This window comes from Telopea speciosissima, chromosome 11 (genome assembly GCF_018873765.1).
Source record: "Telopea speciosissima isolate NSW1024214 ecotype Mountain lineage chromosome 11, Tspe_v1, whole genome shotgun sequence".
NCBI lineage: Eukaryota > Viridiplantae > Streptophyta > Magnoliopsida > Proteales > Proteaceae > Telopea > Telopea speciosissima.
In genome coordinates, this window is record NC_057926.1 from 40,495,699 (window position 1) to 40,503,342 (window position 7,644).

At 40.5% G+C, this 7,644-nt stretch overlaps 1 long non-coding RNA gene across 1 annotated transcript; it reads right to left on the reverse strand.

Annotated features, from left to right (window-relative positions):
• Positions 1-813: 813 nt before the first annotated feature.
• LOC122645733 lies at positions 814-1,862 on the reverse strand. Its single transcript, XR_006330508.1, has 3 exons — positions 1,598-1,862; positions 1,409-1,559; positions 814-928 (listed from the first exon to the last, which is right to left on the reverse strand). It is a non-coding gene; the product is annotated as an uncharacterized LOC122645733 (long non-coding RNA).
• Between the last annotated feature and the right edge of the window lie 5,782 nt (positions 1,863-7,644).

Sequence of the window (7,644 nt, forward strand, 5' to 3'; positions counted from 1 at the left end):
CTCAGTTTGCATAAAGCTTTATAGTGACAAGCATATATGATTTGGGCAAAGCAAAACATCAACATGTAGTACCAATAACTAATTTATTTTCCATAAAAGAAAATGGCTAAGAGGGTGGGCCTTGGTGCAATGGTAGGGTTGCCCATTGTGACCCACGGGTTCAAGTCTCTGCGAAAGCAGGGGTAAGGCTGTGTACATTATGACCCTCCCCAGACCCGCCAGTGGTGGGAGCCTCGTGGATTGGGTATGCCCTTTATAAAAGAAAATGGCTATTTCAGGTGATTAAATAAATAATACTAGTTGCCATCTAGCTCTGTATCATAGTTTCCAGGACAAAATGTGTTTAGCTTGTACCATGCTCAATGCTCCCCTCCCCCATCCCCATTCCTTGTGCCCACAGCATCTTGAATTGAAGAAGTTCAATAAGCCTCCACCCCTTCCATGGGGCAAACCGTAAAGTTTCAACCATTTTATGATCTTTAACCAAAATTGGTCTAACTTAATCTCTTAGATTGAAGTTGTCTATTCATTCCTTCCCATAGACCCATCAACAAATGGAAATCAGGTCCTTATCTATTCCACCTCTAGAAACTAAACATGTGTCCTTGCTAGAAGATGTTATGAACAGAATCAATACATAGTCATGGAAATAGGCACTGCTACAATTATAATTTAAGAAAAACAAGCTATAGTGAGAAAAAATGAAACTCATTTAGCATGCAAGCAAAAGATCTGGGGTTCTGAAAAGGTATAATGGATATCTACAGACCCGTGAAGGTCACTATGTGGAGCTAGAGAAAATAATAACCTGAGCATAATCGGTGATGCCAACTGTAGCCACTAGGCCTTCATGCTTCACCCATTCATGGGAGGTGGCATATTTCAATCCATCCAAAACTGCGAATATACCAAACTTCAAATAAATTCACTATCGCCAAATTTCTTAAGTATCTTCCAACTCTATCTTGTTAAGAAAACAACGTCGAGAATGGCGATTTGCAATAGAAAAACGAAAATAGAGCTAGAGAGCACACAAGCACAACACTGAGATTTACGTGATGGAAGCTACATTCACGGCTGAGCAGTAGAACGGGTTTCACTATTTTTCTCTTGAAATGTTACAAACCCTCATAACCATATCTCAAAGAGATACATTATATATAAGGAAGCCCTAACCCCAGAAAGTACAAAAGTGCCCCTGACTCAAAATTGCCAAAAAACAGGGCCAGACCAAAACATAACATATGGCTCAAAAATACTCATTTCGAAGATCTGGACAAGCCCAACACAACTCCAAGCCTTGGGCATGGAGCCCCGCCTTTTTTGGCATTCCGAGGTTGATTCGATGCCAAAACAGCCCTCCGAAGGTCTCAACCGCACTTTCTGAACCAAATCAGGCTTCACCAACAACATATCTTTGCCCTTATTAAGGTCAAAAATTGAAACAAAACAGCCCAAAATCAGGTGAATGAACTAAATGAAGTAACTCAAAATCTTAGAAGACCCATTTGATGAAATAGAGTTGGAAGCAGAGGTCCTTATTGTAGTTTGTTCTGTAACTTTGGAGGCACACACGCACACATACACACACGCACACACACACACAGAAGCCAAACAGTTAATTAGGAGTTCAAAGAAAGAATACAATATCAAAAGAGAAGCATCTTGAGAGAGGGGCCTTGGTGCCGCAAGAGATTCAAAGTGCATTAGCTGTTGAAGAAGCCCACATTCTGAGAGCCATATTATCTTTTTCTCTCTGGTATATCAGCTTGGTTGGCTCAAAGTGGAAACAAATATAGACAATGAGAGAGAGAGTGGGTCGTCGTTATATATTCTTGATTTATCGTGAATGGGTGGATGGGTTGGAACCACTGGTGGGCATTGAGAGCCTAATCCTTAAACGGTTACAACTGAGGATCATTATCGTCTCTTGTTCCTTGCCGATACAGTGGTCCAGTTCCTCTCATAGGGGGTGGGAAATGACGACCTAACCCCCTGCCCGAACACACTGTCCGAGGGAGGTTAAAACGTCATTTCTGCCTCCCTATAAGAAGAACTGGACCACTGTACCGGGCAAGGAACAGGACAAGAAAAAAATTCTAACAACTAATCCCCACTAGTGCCACTGCTAGTACCAGTACCAATACCAGACTACTAGTGGCTTTAAAGGATGTTCATCCTCTAAAGTGCGGTGCACTGACAGGGTACCTTTAGAGTGCATTGGACAGTAGCCAGTGGCCACCGCACTTGGAGGATAAATATCAAGTCCCAAGTGCGATGCACTATCCAATACATTTTGAAGGTGCATTGGGCAATGCACCGCACAATTGAGAGGATAAAATTCTTTTAATCATGATTTATTAATTTTCACAGCCTAGACCTAATTGTTTCTTTGTGTGACATTTTGTATCCTCACGACTCTCAGTGTTTTTTTTTTGGTAGAAGACCCTCAATGTTATTATTGGCTTTTATGTCTTATATTAAGTAGTCAAGATGGTGTACCTTCGATACTCCTGCCATTGCGGGGTTTAGGGAGAGTCATAATGTATGTTGTCTTACTCCTGTTTTGTAGAGAAATTGTTTCTTTATTCGAATCCACGATCACTAGGTCACAACAGAGCAACCTTACGTAGCGATTCACATAATCAGGACTCTCAATGTTATTGTTGGCTTGTATGTCTTATATTATGTAGTCAAGATGGTGTACCTCTGATACTCCTGCCATTACGGGGTTTGGGGAGGGTCATAATGTATGTTGTCTTACTCCTGTTTTGTAGGGAAGTTGTTTCTTTATTCGAATCCACGATCACCAAGCCACGATGGAGCAACCTTTTGTAGTGATTCACATAATTCTTATTTAGGTTGATTAGTTGGTGAGAATCAAGTTGCACAGACCGGTTCACTCTTCAGTTTAGGGCTATGTTGGCTTAACCCATTGTGGTTTAGGGTTTAAGGTTAGGATTGTATTATATATACTATGTTTTAGATCCCCACAATCCTCAGTCTATTCTTCTCCACTTTACCACAAAAGAGAGATAAAAATGAGGTCTAAGGTATTGTTGAAGATCCAGAACCAGAGAAGAGAAGATGGTGAAGAATAACATCGAAATCATCCCCAACATACTTTGGTGTAAGGTACATATACCGTTTCTCCCATATTTGTTTAAATCGTATTCTTGATATTTGTATGGGATTCAATTAGAGTTTGATGTGAAACCCTAAGTATGTCTTACAATTGGTATCAGAGCAACCCATTCATGGGTTGGATCGATTTAATTGTTTGTATGGTTATGTTATGATCGAGTTTTGTTTTGACTGTTAAAAATAAAAAGAAAAAATTACGCATACTCCTCCTGTACTTTGCCTTAAATACAATTTGACTCGAAGTTTCAAAAATCGAACGTGTACATCCCTTGAACTTTTCCAAACATGCAAAACTTACAGTTCGTTAGCCATACCACGTTAAGTGATGACGCGAGGTTTAAAGTGGATATAAAAGTATATTTTTACCCTTAGATACCCACTAACTTAAGCAATGGGTGAAGAGATTCCTCGTTCTGCCATCTTTCTTCCAAATCTCTTCCCTTGTTCTTTCGCGTGCTAGAGCATCATCCTCTTTGGGCATGGAGTCCCAAATCCTTCTCCACCCATTTCGATTTCACCATCACCACTAACTCAAACATGCCCAAAGAGGACGAAGCTCTCCCAAAAAATTATGATGCCCAATGGTATGCCAACTATATCCAACTGCAATTTATAAGAAGATCTTTATTAGATACTTACCTCACAAATTTCGAACGCCAGAAGTCTACTCCGAAATCTTTTTCACAAACCGAACATTAAACCATAAATGGAATTAAACCTTCTTCAAAAAGGAAGATGAAGGCCCATCAATGTCAAACTTTCCACCAATTCCACTAAAACCCAAACACCCAAGAACTTGTCCCACACACTGCTCACCCGCAAATCCCTCGCATTGACTTTGAGCTCATCACCCTCATCATGAAAAAACTCAGATCACTCCTCTGCACCTTCCTCCCTGTTGACCACCATCTCTTCCCATCATGTGTCTTCATAGAATGCATCAACACATTGTCCATAAATGAAATTGGGTCTGTAAGTATCAGAAGGGGAAGGTAGGGGTCGGATACGCCCATGGTATATAGAAAGGACCCGACAATGGCGATGACAGAGGCCATCCACTGCCTTGCTAATAGATGTCTCCTCAACAAGCTTTAAGTCACCTGTATCACACAGGAGTTCATCGTATTGAAAATAGCCGTATAAGTCATTATCAACAACCACAACTCCAGGACGCCATAACCCTCTCAAACCCTCCTCAAGTTGTCTCACCCAAGCATCAATGATCAATCCACCACCATTATAAGCTCAATTTAAACACTGTGTAGACAGTTACAATAAAATCAAACAGAGAAAAGTTCGGAGAAACGCTCACCTTAAAGAATCATATAAAAATCCAGAAGTGAGATAACAGAAAAGAAAAAAAAAAAAAAAAGATGCCAAAAATCTATGGACCCCATTTAAATGAATGAATATAATAAGAAAACCACATTACAAATATAAACTAAAAGCTTGAATAAAATAATACCTCAAAGTAGGGGTGTCAACCGGTCGGGCTCGGTCAATCTCGGTCGAGCCTAGCCGGGCCTCACCAATTTTACAGGCTGCACCGTGTCTGATCGTTTAGGCATTCGGGCTTGCTTTGGGCGGGCATGGTACAGTTTCATTTCGGTGGGTCGGTGTTCGTTCTTTAATCGGGGCAGCCTTATTCGGGCTAAACGAACCTAAACCGGGTCCAAAATGGGCTAATGTGCCGTTTAACTCTAAACGGTCTCTAAATGGTGTGGATTTACTAATTGACATGCAACCAAAATTTTAAATTCAAACCATCACACCATTGGGCAGTTACGGTACACCTCAAATAAAGCTTATCCCAACTAAACTAGTAGTACAACACCAAATAGAAGCACATCTAACAAAGTAAGTAGAGGGGGAAAAATAGCAGCACAACACCGAATAGAAGGCACATCTAACAAAGTAGGTAGAGGGGGAAAAAAAATTGCAGCACAACACCGAATAGAAGTACATCTAACAAGTACGATCTAAAAACTAAAAACTAAGCCTTATTTCACCTATGTTAGTGTATCTAACCAATAAATGTCAAAGACCAACAAATAAACAAACAAAAACAAGAAATTTGGAGGGAAGGGGAGGGGAAGTTTATAAATTAAAGCGTCAGGCTACAATCGATCAGTCTAGGTTAGGCCTAGAATCGGTCGGTCCGATCAGGCGCCCGACGGGCTAGGACCCCACACCGGGCCTACCCGATTACTAATAGTGTCGACCTAAGCCCGACACGTTTAGAAATCGGGCCGACCGGGCTTTAACCGGGAGAGTTCGATTGGGGCTGCCGTGCCGGGCCTGGAATTGACACCCCTACCTCAAAGCCATCAGAGCTAGTATGAAATAGATAGACAGAAGAGACAGAGATATTGATTAAAATACTCAAACATGTCGTAAATTGAATTGGTGGTGGTGGAATTGAAGTGGGTGGAGAAGGAGTCGAGGTTCTATGCCCAAAGAAGACGAAACTCTTGCACACGAAAGAGAAACCTCAAGAGCGGAAGAACAAGTGAAGAGATTTGAGAAGGACGATGGAAGAAGGGGGAATCTCGTCACCCACTGCTTAGGTTAGTGGGTATCTAAGGGTAAAACAGACATTTCATGTCCACTTTAGCACCCACGTCATCACTTAACATGGTATGGCTAATGGCCCGGATTGGATTTTTCAACCCTGAGGGTGGGTTAGGGTTGAAATTTTCAGGCCTTGGGTCAAGGTCGGGTTGGGCTAGGGTGAGGCCTCGAGCTAAGCCCAGCCCGGCCCAACCTTGTGTTAGGTTATGCTTTATAAATTATTGTTTACATTTTGCATTTTTTTTTTAGTATCTAATTATCTATTAGTTTTTTCATACCAAAAAAAAAATTATCTATTAATTACAAAAAAAAAAAGGCTAATTATCTATTAAATGAAAATATTTACAATTTTAAGATTGGGCTAAGTTTTTTAACCCAGAGAAAAGTCTGATAGTCTATTGAGTATGAAACAAACCAATACCCAATCACATATATCTCATTTTTTTAATGCATAGGACGATGTAAATGGCACAAAAGCAGGGCAAGTCAAGGGCAACCAGTCCCTAGAAAAAATCAATGTCAATCAGGGCCAACCCGGCCCTACCCAGTCGGATCAGGGTCAATCAGGGTCAGGCTGGGCTGGCTAGCTAAGCCCTACAAGGTTGGGTTTGGGCTGAGTTGGGATTGGGTTGAGCTAATTAGAGGACTCAGGGTTGGGCTAGGGTTTTAAAAACCCGGCCCAACCCGGCCTTGTTTCACCCCTAATGGCCGATAATGTAAGTCTAAGGCAGGGTTGATTTTGGTGATGATATCATCAGCGACAAGCTGGCTGATTGTTGCTTGTCACGGCTTCTAATATTAAAATAAATAAAAAAGAAGAGACATTAACTTAGGGGTTCTTTTACCCAAAGGTGATTGAATTTCCGGAAGTTGGTGCTCTTGTTACAGTAAAGATAACATTTTTCCAAAGGTGATGTCATAAAGTTTGTGGTGTATGCACATGTATAAGAAAAGACATTAACATAGGGGTTCTTTTGCCCAAAGGTGATTGAATTTTTGACAGTTGGTGTTCTCTTCACAGTTAATGCAAGGAAATAAAAATGGACATTGACTTAGGGGTTCTTTTTCTCAATGGTGATTGAATTTCTGAAAGTTGGTGTTCTCTTAGCCTATATCCAAGTAGGCCTACCAATGGAGTTTCCCTGGTAAACAAAGAACCCCATTTCGCCCTTATTTGAGTAAGGCCGACCAAGAGAAGCTTCTGTTGATCCTGTAGATTACGATCTTGAACCAGTCCCTCCTTTACGTAATAGGGTAGTATCAAACTTGGCTCAACTTGAACCACCGGGCTTACCCATTCATTTTTTTAGTATATCATGCCTTCGTAGTTTTTGGTAGTTAAGCGGCCTTCCATTTATCTGCAACTTCTGAAACGGATGAGACTTTTCCCTCTCAAACTATATTAGAATCAAGGAGGGTCGGCCCGGCCTGTGATCGTAACACGATAGTTATTCTTACCCCAACTTAACCAATGGGGGTCCAGTAGTGCAGGGTAGGAATGAACAGATACAGTTAATGCAACGAAATAAGAGGACTTGTGAATTCTTATCCCAAAGGATAGAGATATAGTTGAAGTTATAATTCTTATTTAGAACACATTGCTACTATTGTTTGCTTTAATATTATGGTTCATGTTTTAAATAAGCATGCATTGTGTTGTCATAAATAACCTTAAGGGGAAACATCAAGGATTGTTGTGAATTTGTTTAAATTTACATTAATTAAATATTGTGTATATTTGATCATGGTTTTGATTGTTTGATTATATTATGATTGTTTGTCTTATACAATAAGAGTTTCCACACAAGATTAGCCATAATATATGTTTATGGAAAACTGTAAAAGGGTAGGTGGAACCCACCAAAGTAGCACATTCAATTCTTTTATGATTTTACCTTTGTAGCAAAGTTAGTAACATTTGTCCAAAGG